The following is a 16,522-nucleotide window of genomic DNA, read 5'->3' as shown; positions in this document are numbered from 1 at the left end:
AAACACAGTGTGATGTGGGAGAACAGGAGGGATCTACCTCCCAGAACACACAGCACATGAGAGAAGGCAATGCATGGATCTGGAGGGGTGGAGGGGGATTAATCAGCATACATGCCAATCTCATTCATAACTATCCCCCTTCCTTACTGCTCTCTAACTTCATACTTGGTGTGTGCTTATAACAGGAATTTGCACAGGCCTTTTCTTTCTGTGGGTACCCTCCCTCTTCCTTCTACTCTTGCCAAGGAGGGCTATTCACCCTTCTTCAAGTCTTAACTTAAATATTGGTATCACCCTATCAAGGAGCAGGTACTTCCTTGCTTAATCATTTGCCTGTTTCCTTCAGAGTACATACCAAAATCTGTTTTATTTCCCTGTCTTCTGTGGAATATAAGGGTGGTGGTGATGTGTCTAACAGATACTTGCCACATAGGTACTCAGGAAATACTAACTGAATGAATGTTGGCCAAATCATATAGCAAAATTGTAAGACTGTGTATAGAGACAATAGGTTCATAGAAACATCTGCATGAATTCTAAATTGAGGCAGCATTTAGAAAAACCCACTTAATCTTTATTTTTCTATGTGGCATGGTTTTAGCTAAAAAAAGAAGTTTTTGTGTAAAGTAAAAATCTACATTAACAGATGCTCCATTCCTTGTTCACTTAAAAGGGGAATGTCTATTATGGCACAATGGTCTAAAAGAGAATAACTGAATCATTTAAAAGCAAGGTTTATACTCATTTCTTTTACTGCTGTTTATATAGCAATGGCGTAAAAGCACCTGTTTTGGTCTGTGATGCTCTTGGTACTGGAGTATTAGTCATTTCAACATCTTTTTTTTTTCTTTTTTCTTTTAACTGAAGAAAGGGAACAAAGGAACAGGAAGTAGTTTTGAATGTAGGAACACTGGACTGTAGATAACAAATTTAGACGTGCTAAGACAGCAACTGCAAAGCACAATTTGCAGTGGTGACAACACTTGCACATTATCATATATTTAAACATTCAAGTGCTTCCCTTACCTCCTCTGAAAGAAGAGCATCAGCTGATCCTAAATTTCAGAGCATTTTAACCTTCATTATGAATGACAAGGGCCTATTTGCTTTTGCAGAAACAACCTGTAAAAAGCAACCTTTGGCTTCACTTATACATATTATTTTTATTTATTTATTTAAAAAAATTTTTTTTTTTTTTGATGTGGACCATTTTGAAACTTTCCACTAAATTTTGTTACAATATTGCTTACGTTCCATGCCTTGGCCCTCTTGGCTGCGTGGCATGTGGGATCCCAGCTCCCTGATCAGGGATCGAACCCGCACCCCCTGCACTGGAAGGCAAAGTCCCAACCACTGGACCGCCAGGGAAGTCCCTAGCGTGTTATTTTTTAAAGGCAACTGCATTTATAATGGGCAACCTCCACTTACGGTTCATTCAACCAAGTGCACCTCAACATCTAAGCAGTTAACCGAGATTAAAAGTAATTTTGAGTGCTGGTGGGAGACGGAAAGTCAGGAAATATTCTAATTCCAGAAGGAGGTAAAAGTGGAAGTAAAAGTAGGTGAGGAAATAGAGGATCAAGGGAAAATGGAGGGCTAAGAAGGGGATGAGAAAGAATGTTGCCAAGACACTGTGTTGCTGCTACCAGGCCTGATGACATCATCATCCTTGCTAAAGGAGCAAGGGCAGCAGCACCGGCTTAGGAGAGCTGTCCATGTTATTAGGACCATTATTGTCATCACCCGGCATCCTGAAAGAGCAACTGGAGTGACCATAGGCCACAGACACTGGCCAACCTGGCTTTAAATCCTGGTTCTACTACTTACTGTCTGTGAGACTTGAGCAAGTAAGTAGTTGTAAGAACATTAGTTTCTCCATCTGTAAAATGGGGCTAATACCTAACTTGCCAGGCTATTGTGAAAACAGGAGGCTTGCCTCTTTAATATAATCTGTTCCTATGCTCAACCAAACCCTTGCTGCCCTTCCTTTGTTTGATACTTAAATTAAACCAAAATACGTAAACCATTAGCCTTTCTTGGCTAAAAATTCCTATGTGGATGTATGAAGGCCTACAATCAGAATTAAAGGAGGTAAAACAGTTGAAGCAAATATTTTTCATAAGCAACAGTAATCATTAAATACAGAACAATTTCTGAAAGAAGACACCAGTCATCCTAGCAAATACTGGGGTAAGACCTGACTTAGCCAGGAAACTGTGCATGTTGGCTTTGTGGGTAGCCTGTGTGTCACAAACAGTGATCTCCGAAAACAAGTACTTATTTGAGGGCTTACTAAGCATGTGGCAAGACATTAGGGAGATAAAAATTCTGGACAAAGTTTATTCCTTGGTAAAAGTTTTACAGCTTCTTGTCTGATATTTGGAATGGTGAAGACAAAAAAGTGAAGTGGGATGAAAGGAGGCAGCAGATTTAAAAACCGGCGGAGACAGTATGAAACTGGAGACATACGAAACTAACTGCCGTTGGCAAAGAGGAGCTGTCTCATGCTTCCCCTTTGTCTCTCCCCACTCCACACTGGTGGCAAGGCCCACTAGAAATCTGCAGAAGAACGTGAGAAGGTGAATGCAAGGAGAGGAGAGTGATCTTCCACCACTGGCGTTTCCAAAGAGCAATTCTGCCTGGGGAAACCCCAGCCCCTCCTCTCAGGAAATGAGTGGGGAAAGACACGAGTGGTTCCTTCCTAGAATTAATGGAATCCAAGAGGACAGGGTCTAGAGATGCCTGCACAGCTCTTTGTTCTGAGCTGGAGTAGGGAGGGACCAAAAAAAAAAGTGACATGAGGCAGCTTCTCCTTACATTCACCTTCCTGCCTGCCCTTCTTTTCAGGTTCTCAATGTTAGTACGCCAGCCCTCTGGCTTCCCCACTCCCCTGCATTCTAATACCTCCTGTCTCTGACCTTCACACCTCTCACCTTCTTTCTAAGCTTCAGAAGCTTTTCCCTTTTCCTATTTTCTCAGACTACAAATCTCAACAAAAAGCAATCTAATTGTCTCATAGTTGATAGCTCCACAAATGTATGAGTGTTAAGAAAAGTCTTACTTTGTTAATTAGAACGAAGGAATATGGAGGAGATATTTCTGGACTTGGGACTTCATAGTACTTCTGATGCAGGTGGTCCAAAGACCACATTTTGAAAAACATGGCTGACTTCACTGGAAAAGTACTTCTCTGGTTTTTAGTTCTCATCAGTTCTTGCCTCTTCTTGGCTAGATAATAAATATCCACTCTAATTCCAGGCCCTGAAGCATTCTTGCTATATTCTTCAAGCCTAACCTTAACTACGGTTCTTTATTATCCTGGTGGTGGTGGTGAGGCTGTGATTCATCAGTACCTTACCCCAGGGCTAAAGTTCTAGAAGTTACTACGCAAGAAGGTCCTGCATGACCAAAGGGCTTGCTTCTTTGAAACCAGAGGCAGGACTGGATGAAATGATCCTTCAAACAAAGAGAACTACAAAACCTGTAACGCAAACGAAGGAGGGGCAGTGTGGAAGTTAAGAGAACAAGCTTTAAGCACAGGGAACCATATTAATGTCTTGTAATCTATAATGGTAAAGACTCTGAAAAATAATACATATATATATATATATATATATATATATATATATAACTGAATCACTTTGCTATACACCTAAAACTAACACATTATACACTTCCTGTACTTCAATTTAAAAAAATGGTTAATAACAAAAAAAGGAGAGCAGTCTTTGCAGTCAGACTGTCTGGACCAAAATCATGTTTCTTCCACTTAGAAACTTTAGGCAAGTTAGGGTTCCCTCTTTTCAATTTCCTCACCTTTAACTTAGGAATAAAAGTAGGGTCTACCTTACAGAATTGATATGAGGATTAAATTTTATGAGGATAATGTATGTAAAATGCATAGCATAGGCTAAATAAGGCATCTATGCGCTTTATGTATCAGCTGTTATTGACTAAATTTTGTATATATTCCAGAACTCTGAGGTTATAACAAAGTATTTATCCAAGTCCTTGCATATAATCAAAGCTCCGAAGAAATGAGCCACTCCTGTTAATCCATCTTTGCACAAAAGATAAGGATTCTCAGTCTGACAAGAATGAAATTCAGGTCAACTCTGATTCCAGTCTGGTACCTAACCTATACTGATCCCACCGTAAGCAACAGTACCGAGTCTGAGCACTTTCGACACGTGTCAGAAAATTCAACTACGAACTGACTAAATTTGGCACTTGCCAAAGGCTTGCTTGAGATGTCTGATATTCTGAACCATATTATATTTCCCCCCTGAAGAAATGTCTTCACGAAGTTGAGATTTAATGTTTTGTCCTCAGTTTTTTTTCTTTCTTTTTTTATGGAGAATCAATTAAAAAAGAAGTTTTCCATCTGAAGAAAACTTTATGCCCTGCAAAAATCATCTCCCGGATAGCAAATAGGTTTCATCTTAAGTTCCAATGTCAAAAGACTGGTAGTAACTATCTGGAGGGTCTGTTAAGAAGAACTGCAAGGCTGTCATGATTGATTAGCATTGTCTGCCACGGACATCGACAAGGAAGTGTGGTGCCTTTGTGACATGTTTACCCACACTACCATTACCGTAGGTGAAAGCATGGCACATGTACAACATTCTGGACCTGCTAAATGTATATGTCCCTTCTTAAATTCAATGCCATAAACCTCTCAACACTGCGCCTTTGAACATGTTAATCCCTCTGTTAAGTTGCCCTCTTCCCACAAACAAGTAACCCTCAGAACTTGAAGATAAGGTTATCCTAAAAGTTACTAAAATCAACTCACAAAGGATGAGATTAGAAGACAGGATGTTTTTCGAATCAAGGCCAAATGAGTAGGGCAAGGAAATCTAGTGGAGGATAGATAATATGAATTAAACTTAAGTCTGATTCGTGGTATTAAGAATATGCAGATGAAAGGAATTTTGAACAGAAACAGGAGAGCCAGAAGGAGGAAAAAAAAATTTGAAGAAAAATGTTGTGACCATGGGCCATTAGGATAATGATGGCATTTCAGACAGCCCCAAATGATAAATCATTGCAGTCTGTTTTAAAGAATTCTTTACCAGAACCATTTTAGTGACATTAAATTGTTTAAGTAGCCATCTGTGGAACGGTATAGCAACTAGGTGGGTTTATGGACCAGTCTGGTACATCCATTAAAATAGCTACACCTGCTACATGGAAGCCGTTGACAACTTTCCTTTGCCAATCATAAATCTGGTTTATCCTACCTTTCTTGTCATTTTAATTTTCTATAGATTACTTAAAGCAGAAGGAATGTGGGTGCACTAAACTGTTTCCAATTTAACAAAGAAAATACATTTTTAAAAAGCACAAAAGTCATACTCAATTTAGAAAGCAGTTTTAGAGCTTATGGTTCAGTTTTAAATCTTTTCTACTTGAAAGATTTATACAACAAAAGCAGAGCAAAACACCATAATGGATAAGCATAAAAGAGACTACCTATTCTTATTCTACTCAAAAATTTGCTTACTGGAAATAAGATATCAACTATTTTATTATCTGTGTTTAATAATAATCACCATAACACCTCGAAATAGAAAAGATTGCTTATAAATATCAAGATTGATAGTAACAACAATAAACACTTATATAGAACTTACTCTGTACCAGGCACTGTTCTAAGTTCTTTATGTATATTGTTTAATCCTCAAACAAGCCAATGAGATGTGTCTTCTTATTATTCCCACTTTATAGATGAAGAAACTGAGGCGCAGGGGCAGTAAGTAAATCACTTAGGATTACATGGCTAGTGAGTGTTGAACCAGGGTTCAAATGCAGACAGTCTGGCTCTAGCATCTGTCTTCGAAACCACTATGACATATACTCTCTTCACCTTTGACCCCAAAATTCTAATTTAACCTGTGTAAGGCATTATTTCAGGGGTGAGCTCAGGCGATTTCTGAACTTCGTAAGTGCCTCTTAGTGTTCCTTTAGTTCCCATCATTAGTCTTTAAGGGAAAAGGGGGCGAAAAATGCTTGTTTGAGTTTTGTTGGGGAGGAAAGGAAGAATCCACTTGGCAGGAAAAGTTGGCGATAGTATTCCAGCCTGCTTAGTATAATCAGATCTTCTCTACTTATATAAAGCCTTTCTTTTGAAAAGTCCAGAAGAACTTCTCCTGCAATAAACTATCAATAATTGTTATTGGCTTCCTATTTCTTCAACTTATGGTGACACTGTATTTGTCAGACATCCCTGAGTGATCACTGTTTTCTGAATTGCGAACTGGCTTAGTGATGAGAGTACAGCTTCTGAATTAGTTTCTGATAAATTTCACCAGAAATTTAATATTTCTGGTGAAATATTAAATTTCTGGGAATAATTATTACCCTTAGCCCCAGAGCCCCACAGACCACGTGTTGACACTAACAGAAAATGCAGGGGGGCAGAACTGTCACACTGCAAAGACAGATGTCGCCTAATGATGTGGATAGTGATGCCAAATTATTTTCAGCTTTAGAGGGGCTGGCCTTGCAAGACTTAATTAGCTTACAGTTGAGAAGTAATTTGAAGCTTCAAATTAGTTATTTAGAAACTCTTGAATTGTTCATCATTTCACCTTATAAAACTACAATATGAAGCAGACTTCCATGGACAAAAACACTTAGAATTAAAAAAAAAAAATTCCCAGAGAGAAGCAACAAAAGGAGTAGAAAGAAAACCAGCTTCGGAGCTGGACAGCCCTGGGTTATGGCTCTGCAGGTGTGATGCTGGGCTATTCATGAACTTCTCTGAGCCTGTTTTCTCATCTATAAATTATCACTATCTTCCAGAGTTGTGAAAGTTAAGGGAACTTCTTGGTAAAATGCCTGGCATGGCGTTATTGCTTAATAAATTTTGGTTTCCCATTCTCTGTTTATGCTACTCTGAAATTTTCTCTCAAGAGTCCTCATTTCTGAAATCCACTGCTCCTGCCTATTCACCTTCAATTCTACTCTTTTTTTAATGTAACATGTTTATTGGAGTATAATTGCTTAACAATGCTGTGTTAGTTTCTGCTGTATAACAAAGTGAATCAGCTATATGTATACATATATCCCCATATACCCTCCCTCTTGCGTCTCCCTCCCACCCTCCCTATCCCACCCCTCTAGGTGGTCACAGAGTGCCGAGCTCATCTCCCTGTGCTATGCGGCTGCTTCCCACTAGCTATCTATTTTTACATTTAGTAGTGTATATATGTCCGTGCCACTCTCTCACTTCGTCCCAGCTTACCCTTCCCCATGCCTGTGTCCTCAGGTCCATTCTCTACGTCTGCATCTTTACTCCTGTCCTGCTCCTAGGTTCATCAGAACCATTTTTTTTTTTTTAGATTCCATATATACATGTTAGCATACGGTATTTGTTTTTCTCTTTCTGACTTACTTCGCTCTGTATGACACTCTAGGTCCATCCACCTCACTACAAATAACTCAATTTCGTTTCTTTTTATGGCTGAGTAATATTCCATTGTATATATGTGCCACATCTTTATACATTCCTCTGTCAATGGACACTTAGGTTGCTTCCACGTCCTGGCTATTGTAAATAGAGCTGCAATGAACATTGTGGTACATGACTCTTTTTGAATTATGGTTTTCTTAGGGTATATGCCCAGTAGTGAGATTGCTGGGTCACATGGTAGTTCTATTTTTAGTTTTTTAAGGAACCTCCATACTGTTCTCCATAGTGGCTGTATCAATTTACATTCCCACCAACAGTGTAGGAGGGTTCCCTTTTCTCCACACCCTCTCCAGAATTTATTGTTTGTAGATTTTTTGATAATGGCCATTCTGACAGCTGTGAGGTGATACCTCATTGTGCTTTTGATTTGCACAAAATTCATTTCTCTAATGATTAGTAATGTTGAGCATCCTTTGATGTGTTTGTTGACAATCTGTATGTCTTCTTTGGAGAAATGTCTATTTAGGTCTTCTGCCCATTTTTGGATTGGGTTGTTTGTTTTTTTGTTATTGAGCTGCATGAGCTGCTTGTAAATTTTGGAGATTAATCCTTTGCCAGTTGCTTCATTTGCAAATATTTTCTCCCATTCTCAGGGTTGTCTTTTCATCTTGTTTATGGTTTCCTTTGCTGTGCAAAAGCTTTTAAGTTTCATTAGGTCCCTCTTGTTTATTTTTGTTTTTATTTCCATTTCTCTAGGAGGTGGGTCAAAAAGGATCTTGCTGTGATTTATGTCATAGAGTGTTCTGCCTATGTTTTCCTCTTAAGAGTTTTATAGTGTCTGGCCTTACATTTAGGTCTTTAATCATTTTGAGTTTATTTTTGTGTATGGTGTTAGGGAGTGTTCTAATTTCATTCTTCTACATGTAGCTGTCCAGTTTTCCCAACATCACTTATTGAATAGGCTGTCTTCTCCATTGTGTACTCTTGCCTCCTTCATCAAAGATAAGGTGACCATATGAGCGTGGGTTTATCTCTGGGCTTTCTAGCCTGTTCCATTGATCTATTCACTTGTACTCTTGCTTTTCAAAATCCATCATCACTGGCCTGACTGACAGCAACAGCCTCCAAACTTGACTCACTGCTTCTAGTTTTTTCTTTCAGCAGCTTAACATGTCTTTAGAAAGATAACCACTAACGTTATCTTCCTAATTTACAAAAACCATGAACCCCTTGCCTACAGAATAAAGTCCAAAAATCTGTGCCTACTTCTCCAGATTTGTCTGCCACCACGTCTTCACCCACTCCTAATTTTCTAACCAAACCAATACACCCCAGTAGTTTTGCTACACGTCTTGCTCTGGTCCTAAAATGCCTTCCTTACATTTTTTGAGTTTTGACTTGTTCTATAAAATCTTTTAGAAACATCATCTACTCGATCAACACATCTCTAACTCTAAAATACAAAAATAAGAACTGCATTTTACTTAAAGGCTCCATGGCAATTACATACACTTCTATTAGCACTTCTATCACTGCATTCTATTTGTTCTACATTATTCTCTTTGATACACTATGAACTCCCTAAGGAAAGAAATTATATCGTATTCCTTTTTGTATCTCTACAGTCTAGAACAGTTTCTGGCATCTTTTTTAGTACATTCTGAATAGACATTAAATGAGAGAATGTCTAGGCAGCTTTCTCCAATTAGTTCACTCTCATTCCTGATTCAGTCTGTCAGCTATAAGCCATCATTACATTTCTATATTTTGGTTAACCATTATTTTTCCTTTATTAGAAAGTAAGGAATTCTATCAATGTGATAGATTGAACTAACGTATTCTCTGCTGGCTACAAACATGTAGACAGTCTGGAAAAAGAAAACTGAAATATAAATGATAAGAGAGTATGTTGATCAGGTGTCAGAATGAAGAGGAAATAAAAGCCAGGGCTGATCAACTATGACTTGATGCCAAAGTGTGTATGTGTGTGGTGGGGGCGGGTATCTGGCCTAAAATTAAGGACAGGGGCCCAGGACTGTAACACCTATATGGGGACAGTAGATGTGCCCTCATGTTTAGATAAAATGCGGAGCTGGAACTGAGACTCCTGCATAAAGCCAGACCCTGAAACGACTGCCTCCCTCTGTGAGAAGGGTTCTAGAAACCTCTGCTCACTGATCCATGCAGAAAAAAAGCTTGTCTCTGGCCACCAGGTTTTGGGTTGAGGAAAAGTCTACTGTGAGAAATAAAAACCCCCAACTCAAGCCATGTATGTGAATTTAGTCTGATTTCACCCTTACAGTGGGGAAATCCCAAGCTAAGAAAAACATTTAAACACTGGTTCTATATCAGTAAAAACCTTGAAGTACCCAGCAGAAGAAAATGCAAAGTTTCTCTAGAGGGACACTTCAGCAATCCTATGCTACAGGTGCTCCCACAGATAAAACAGCCCTGCTATGAAGATAAACACACATTATAAAGTTAGTTGGTTAAATGAGGAAATGATACACCACGAGAGAAAGCAAATACAACAAATAGAAAGATTATTTTCTTTAGAACTTGAGATAATAGTGCAATCTGAAAACCACTATAAAATACATATGTTTATAACCATAACAATCAGGATACCAAATACAATAGATTTGGAAAAAAAGCAAACAGGATTCTAGAAATTAAAGTTTCCTTCATTAAAAAAGGACAGGCAAAACAACATATTAGATGTAGCTAAGGAATTAATGATCTGAGGAAATTACCCAAAATGGAGTACCAAGAAAGAAAGGAAGAAAAGACGAGATGGGTGGGTGCAACTGGAGTCAAAGCTTTCTCTTGTTTTGTAAGGAGATGAGCCATTTGTTTTCAGTGATGTTAAGTCAAATATGAATGTTATAAATTTAAAGGTGACCACTAAAAGAGTAGAAATGAAACATATAACTTCCAAACTAGCCAAGATTAGATTTCAAGTACTACATATAAAAACTTGATATGCATCTAAATGTAAAACCTTAAATTGCCTGTAAAAAGTAAGATTGGGCTTCCCTGGTGGCACAGCGGTTGAGAATCTGCCTGCTAATGCAGGGGACACGGGTTCGAGCCCTGGTCTGGGAGGATCCCACATGCCACGGAGCAACTAGGCCCGTGAGCCACAACTACTGAGCCTGTGCGTCTGGAGCCTGTGCTCCACAACAAGAGAGGCCGCGATAGTGAGAGGCCCACGCACCGCGATGAAGAGTGGCCCCCACTTGCCACAACTAGTGAAAGCCCTCGTACAGAAACGAAGACCCAACACAGCAAAAATAAATAAATTAATTAATAAACTCTTACCCCCAACATCTTCTTTAAAAAAAAAAGTAAGATTAAGCTTCTTAGCTTAAATATTAATATTTAAATTAAATATTCAACTCAAAAGCCTAGGAAAATAATATACTCATAAAAGTAGAAAGAAGGTAAAAATTAAGAGAATAATCAAAATAGAAAGTAGAGCATCAACTAAAGCCAAAGTCTGATTCTTTGAAGAGACCAATGAAATAGAAAACTTCTGGAAAGATTGGTTTAGAAAAGTATACAATATTAGAAATAAAAATACCATATTAACATTGTATAGGTACAGTAAAGGATAAAAAAACTCTATCTATTCTTCATATAATATACACTATATTTCTATATAAAACTCATATAACTTTTACAACGTTATGCTATTGAATTTGAAACAAAGCTATACTTTTCTAAAATAATTACTAAAATTGACTCAAGAAAGAAATAGGAAAACTAAAAATACGTATAACCTCTAAACAATTGTTATCAATCGTCAAAAATACATCCACCAAAAAGCACAAGGTCCAGATGTTTTAATGACAAGCTCTATCAAAACTTTAAGGAACTCAATACAGATTGTTTGAGATGAAAAAAAGAGTAAAAGCTCCCCAATCTAATAAAATATAACCTTGTTACTAAAACCATATAAGGATGAAAACAAAGAGTTATAAGTTAATGTAATTAATGAACATGTATCTAAAAGTCCTAAACAAAAAATAGAAACCTGAATCTAGCAATGTGTAAAAATACCATATATGATGATCAATAGGGGTTATCTCAGTAATGGAAAGATGTTTAAATATGAGAATATCTGTAAAGTAATCCATGACATCAACAGATTAAAATGAAAAAATATGAACAATTCAACAAATGCGGAAAAAAAGTATTCAATAAAATTCAACACTCATTAATGATAACAAACCTTAGCAAACTAGGAAAATAAGCACTTTAACCTGTGACTGAGTTTTATTTTTTAAACCCTGTATCAGTCAGGATGGGCTAGGCTACAGTAATAAGTAACCCCCGAATCTTAGAAGCCTAACGTAATACCAAAAGATTATTTCTTGTTCACACTAAAGTTCCATGGGGGCAGCAAGACGTTCTGATTATTCCAGTAACTCAGGGGCCCAGGATGGTATATTCTTCCATAATCACTAGGGCACTGAGATGGGAACATGGTGACTGGTACACTAATTTCTAAAGCTTCCTCCTAAAGTGACAATGCCACTTCTCATCTTTAGTAGTCAAAGCAAGTCATATGGCCAACATAATAAAAAGGGGAGGGGGGAGTGAAATTCTACTATATGTCTGGAAGGAAAACTAATATTTGTAAATAATCCCAATGCCTATCTGTGGTATGGTAAGAAACATATATTTGGTTTTTGTTCTTGATTCCTGGCACAGAGCTCCTAAAACTCTTGGAATTTCCTGAGTGATAGGCACATTTCTGTTTGTTATTCATAACAAGCCCCTTTCAACCTTACCTGAGTTTATGCCAATGAGGTGACTCTTGGTGCGTCCCTAGATACTTCAGGATGGGGGCTGGTTGCCAGAGGAACCAATCATGTGGGTAAAGGATTGGAACTTCCTACCACAAATGGACAATGATTTAATCAACTAGTACCCAGTTACTAGAAAGCCTAGTAACTACTTACTAGAACCTGCATAATAACCCCTAAACAATGGGGTTCAGAGAGTTTCTGGGTTAGTAAACACATCAAGGTGCTTGGACAGTGGTATGTCCCATGAGAGCTTGGAAGCTCTGCACCCCACTCCCTCATACCTTGTCCTATGCATCTCTTCCATTTGTTCCTGAGTTGTATCCTTTTCAATAAACTAGTAATAGTAAATACAGCACTTTCTTTCCTGAGTTCTAGAGTTATTTTAGCAATTACTGAATCTCAGGAGGTGTCATGAAAACTTCCAGTTTACAGACAGTTGGTCAGAATTATGAGTGACCTGGGCACCTGACTGCAGTGGACATCTGAAGTGGTGGCAGTCCTGTGGGACTGAGCCCTTAACATGTGGGATCTATCACTCACTCCTGGAGTCAGTGTCAGAACTGAATTCAGTTGTTGAACACCCAGTTGAGATTCCAGGATTATCACATTAACCACCCCCCGCCCCCAACTAAAAGCCTGACAGATGATTATTATATACACTAGAGTTGAGATCCATCACATTCAATTATACACTATTATATTTCTGTATTTTCAGTTGGTCTTAAAAGGGAAATTTAAATGTACAATATTTAGACATCTTTACTTCTAAATTTTTCTCACCTTTATTCTGTTTCTAAATCATTATTTGTCATTTAAAAATTACTTCCGGTTTTAGTAAGATATTTTTTATTATTAGTTTGGAAATGAAAGCCTGAAGAAAAAAAAATTATCCAAGAGAATATCAGTACCTACGGTTCTAAATGTTATTATGATGTCTTTTTCCAGGAGTTTTAGTAAACTTTTCAGATAGTAATCATTATTAAAATATTTATATTCTCTGTTTTTTTTTTTCCCGGTACGCGGGCCTCTCACTGCTGCGGCCTCTCCCGTTGCGGAGCACAGGCTCCGGATGTGCAGGCTCAGCGGCCATGGCTCACGGGCCCAGCCGCTCCGCGGCACGTGGGATCCTCCCGGACCGGGGCACGAACCCGCGTCCCCCGCATCGGCAGGCGGGCTCTCAACCACTGCACCACCAGGGAAGCCCTATTCTCTGTTTTTAAAACCATTTTTCCCCAACTTAGATAATAGGAGATGAAGTTAGCGTATTACATTTTAACAAGACAATAAAAAATTAATGATAAACTGCAGAAGTCAAGGAAAGCCATGATGAAAGGTCAGTGAACATCTTAAAGACTTTCAACACTCAAAAATCTATCAAAAATTGAAATTTACACCATGTTTATTTTTTCCTTTTATAAGTTCACTGTTACTAAAATCGAGACTAGTTAAAAAATCTAGTTGATGATGTATAAGACACACAGAATCCAGGTCATTCTATCGTAATTGGCATTAGTAATTGGCAAGTTAATAGTGGCACATCTTATGTAAAGACAGCAAATATATAGAATTAAAATAGCAAGGAAGCCAAAGTACTGAGTAAGAACATGCCGTTTTTAAAATTGTTGTTAATGATGATTACATTTAAAATTCTTCCTAGAGTTTCACTAGATACAGCATTACTCATATCCTGTCTTTAACAGTTATTCAGTATCACTTAAGTATGCTAAGAGGACACTGTAAGTAGTTCATGACCAAAGTTTTCAAGATTCATTAATGAACTTTTCTAGGCACTCTCACTCTACTCAAGGAATTCTGTAATCTAAATCTCTGTTCTGTCACAAATCTACAGAAATTAATGTACAAATAAAAAAGAAAAGTTTGACTTGCATACTACTTTCAAGAAAATAAGCCAAAACTTAGTTTACATTTCACAAGAAGATGATTATTTTTCAATAATGGAAGTAAACTGATTTCCATAGTTTATATGAAAATTTCAAAGAGCAAGAGGATTTTTGGACCCAGAAAAAAATTGTTTTAAATTAATGCTTACCATATATGGCTTAATTTGGGTGAAAATAAGAAATGAGATTCATTCATAGGAAATAAATAAGAAATAATGATTCATTATTAGCAAAGGACAAGACAAGGTATGAGATACAGCAGAAATGGAAAGAATTATGACCTCAGAGAACAGTGTTAGTCGAGTTTCAAAACTGGTTAATCCTGTGGATAACGTATAAAATTTACAGTAACTGAAAGTAATTTGTATCAAGAAAAACTCTCAATGGAATTAAATGCCTGAGAGATGCCTGTAGTGTACTGATGGATAACAAAGTCAGGAGCACATGGAATGCATTCTGTGCTCTGACAATGCCTTGGGGAACTCTGAACTGCAGTCCTGATCAGCCCTCAGAGAGGTCTTGGGAGGACACGGTAGTTGAAGAAGAAATTAACAATTCTAAAGAGGCAGAAATATTGGCATAGTAAATTAAAGCAGAAATGACTTTTTTGGGGGGCAGTCATTTCTATATTCTTCCACCACAGGTTATAAACAGCTGGAGAAAAGACAGCATCTACCAGTATTGATGAGTTCTTTGAAGTGCCTGGTACAAGGTACAGCACAGAGTAAACAACAGCTTTCCCACCTGCTAGAATGTTCTTCCTAGCTCTTCACAGGGTTTGCCTCCTCTCACCCTTTGGGTGCAGTTCAACTCTTACTCCCTCACAAGTGCTTATCCTGACCACTTTTCCTAAAGTAGACCTTTTAGTGTACCTTCTTGTTACTCAGTGTATTTACTCCATAACACCTTATTTTATTTTGCTTTGCTATTTAAAAATGTGCTTTTCTTTCCTGCCTCCGTACTAGAATGTAAACTTCAGGAGGACATGGGTTTATCTGCCTTGATCATTGAAAATACTCTCAGCACCTAGAACCGTATGTGGTATATAGTAAGCACTAATAAGTATTTATCAAGTAAATGTAAGAAAAAAACGAAACAATTATGTAGGTACACAATCACAAATGAACGAATGAAAAAGTCTTTTTTCAAAGGAAGGCATTTGTAATATTTTCTATACCTTTTGGTCTGTACTGTGTCAAGTCCAATTGTGTCCACATTCTCAACAAATTATAGTCATTTCCTTAAGAAAGGAACACTCATCATTTCTCCCAGAAGAAACATCGTTACCTACTGAAGAAGAGAACTCATCATTGGCAGTGGCACATCACTAACGCAAAACTATTAATGATATTTCATTATAAATAACTCAAAGAGCTAGCATTTGCTTTAGTCGGTACAGTACCAAGCATGCCAACAAATGTTTTCAAGGCCGAGTAAAATAGTTCAAATGAGGGAACTTGTAAATAACATCTCTGTGACTAAGAAAACAGATATACCCATCTCCAGCCAGATTTCTTCAGCTGTGACCTCAACAGAAGCTCAGTGACAAACTGGTCACCTCCTGGGAACCTAATGATGTCCCAATGAAAAAGTGTGTTCAATACATATTCACTGACTATCTAATAGTATTTAATGTTTGAATCATTCATTCATATTAAATGAATGAATCATATCCTCCTAAAATAATATCCTTGACTTAGATTACTTACTTTCATGGTCTATATGTGCCTAAAATATAAGCTTTAAAAGTAAATTAGGTTTCAAAACAATTATTCTAGATAAATCAGCAAAATATGAAAATTTTAAGTAGGTTCAAAATTCAGCTTGGGTGATTTAGTAACAATATCACTGGTGCTAATATTACTATGTGCTGAACATGTAGTAAGCAAACTGTTAAGAGACTAAGTACTTTGTTCATATAATGCTTGTGGCAACACTCTGAGGTGGGTTAGCTCTGTTATCCCCATTTCACCAATAAGGAATCTGAGTCACAAAGAAGTTGAATGATGTGTCTGCGGTCTCACTGCTAGCAAATGGCAAAGCCGGTTATTCAAATCTAGGCAGTTTGGTTCCAGGGTGTGTGTGGTTAATCACAAATCTATCCAGTGCTATTTCAAGGTGCTTGCTTGCAAGCAGGTTGTTATCAGTTCATGACCAGGAAGTATCAAAATTGAGAGAAAATATTCAGAAACATATAGCAACTTGACATTGCTGTGACATCCAATTATGCAATCATTGGACTCATCTAGTTGGACAGGATATAGACCAACCAGTTTAGGGGTCAAAGGGACATAATTAACATGTGGCCCTAACTATGCACTAGTACTATGTATAGTCAGTTGAACAACATATTGGTCTTACATAAACAGGAAATTAAAATAAAAGAAAAA

At 37.6% G+C, this 16,522-nt stretch overlaps 1 protein-coding gene across 12 annotated transcripts in view; it reads right to left on the bottom strand.

Moving 5' to 3' along the window:
* The window catches only part of CFAP20DC (CFAP20 domain containing), a 352,715-nt gene that overhangs the window by 287,719 nt on the left and 48,474 nt on the right, over positions 1-16,522 (bottom strand). Inside the window, exon 3 of one of the 12 annotated variants that reach the window (XM_060308456.1) lies at positions 15,310-15,422. The exons of the other annotated variants lie outside the window; for them this stretch is intronic. The gene's annotated coding sequence lies outside the window, so the exon portion shown is untranslated. The remainder of the gene's footprint in view (positions 1-15,309; positions 15,423-16,522) is intronic. 12 annotated transcript variants of the gene reach the window in all.

This window comes from Globicephala melas, chromosome 11, assembly GCF_963455315.2.
Source record: "Globicephala melas chromosome 11, mGloMel1.2, whole genome shotgun sequence".
In the NCBI taxonomy this organism is placed as follows: Eukaryota; Metazoa; Chordata; class Mammalia; order Artiodactyla; family Delphinidae; genus Globicephala; species Globicephala melas.
Note: the sequence above shows the minus strand (reverse complement) of the source record. Positions and strands in the feature narration are given on the sequence as shown.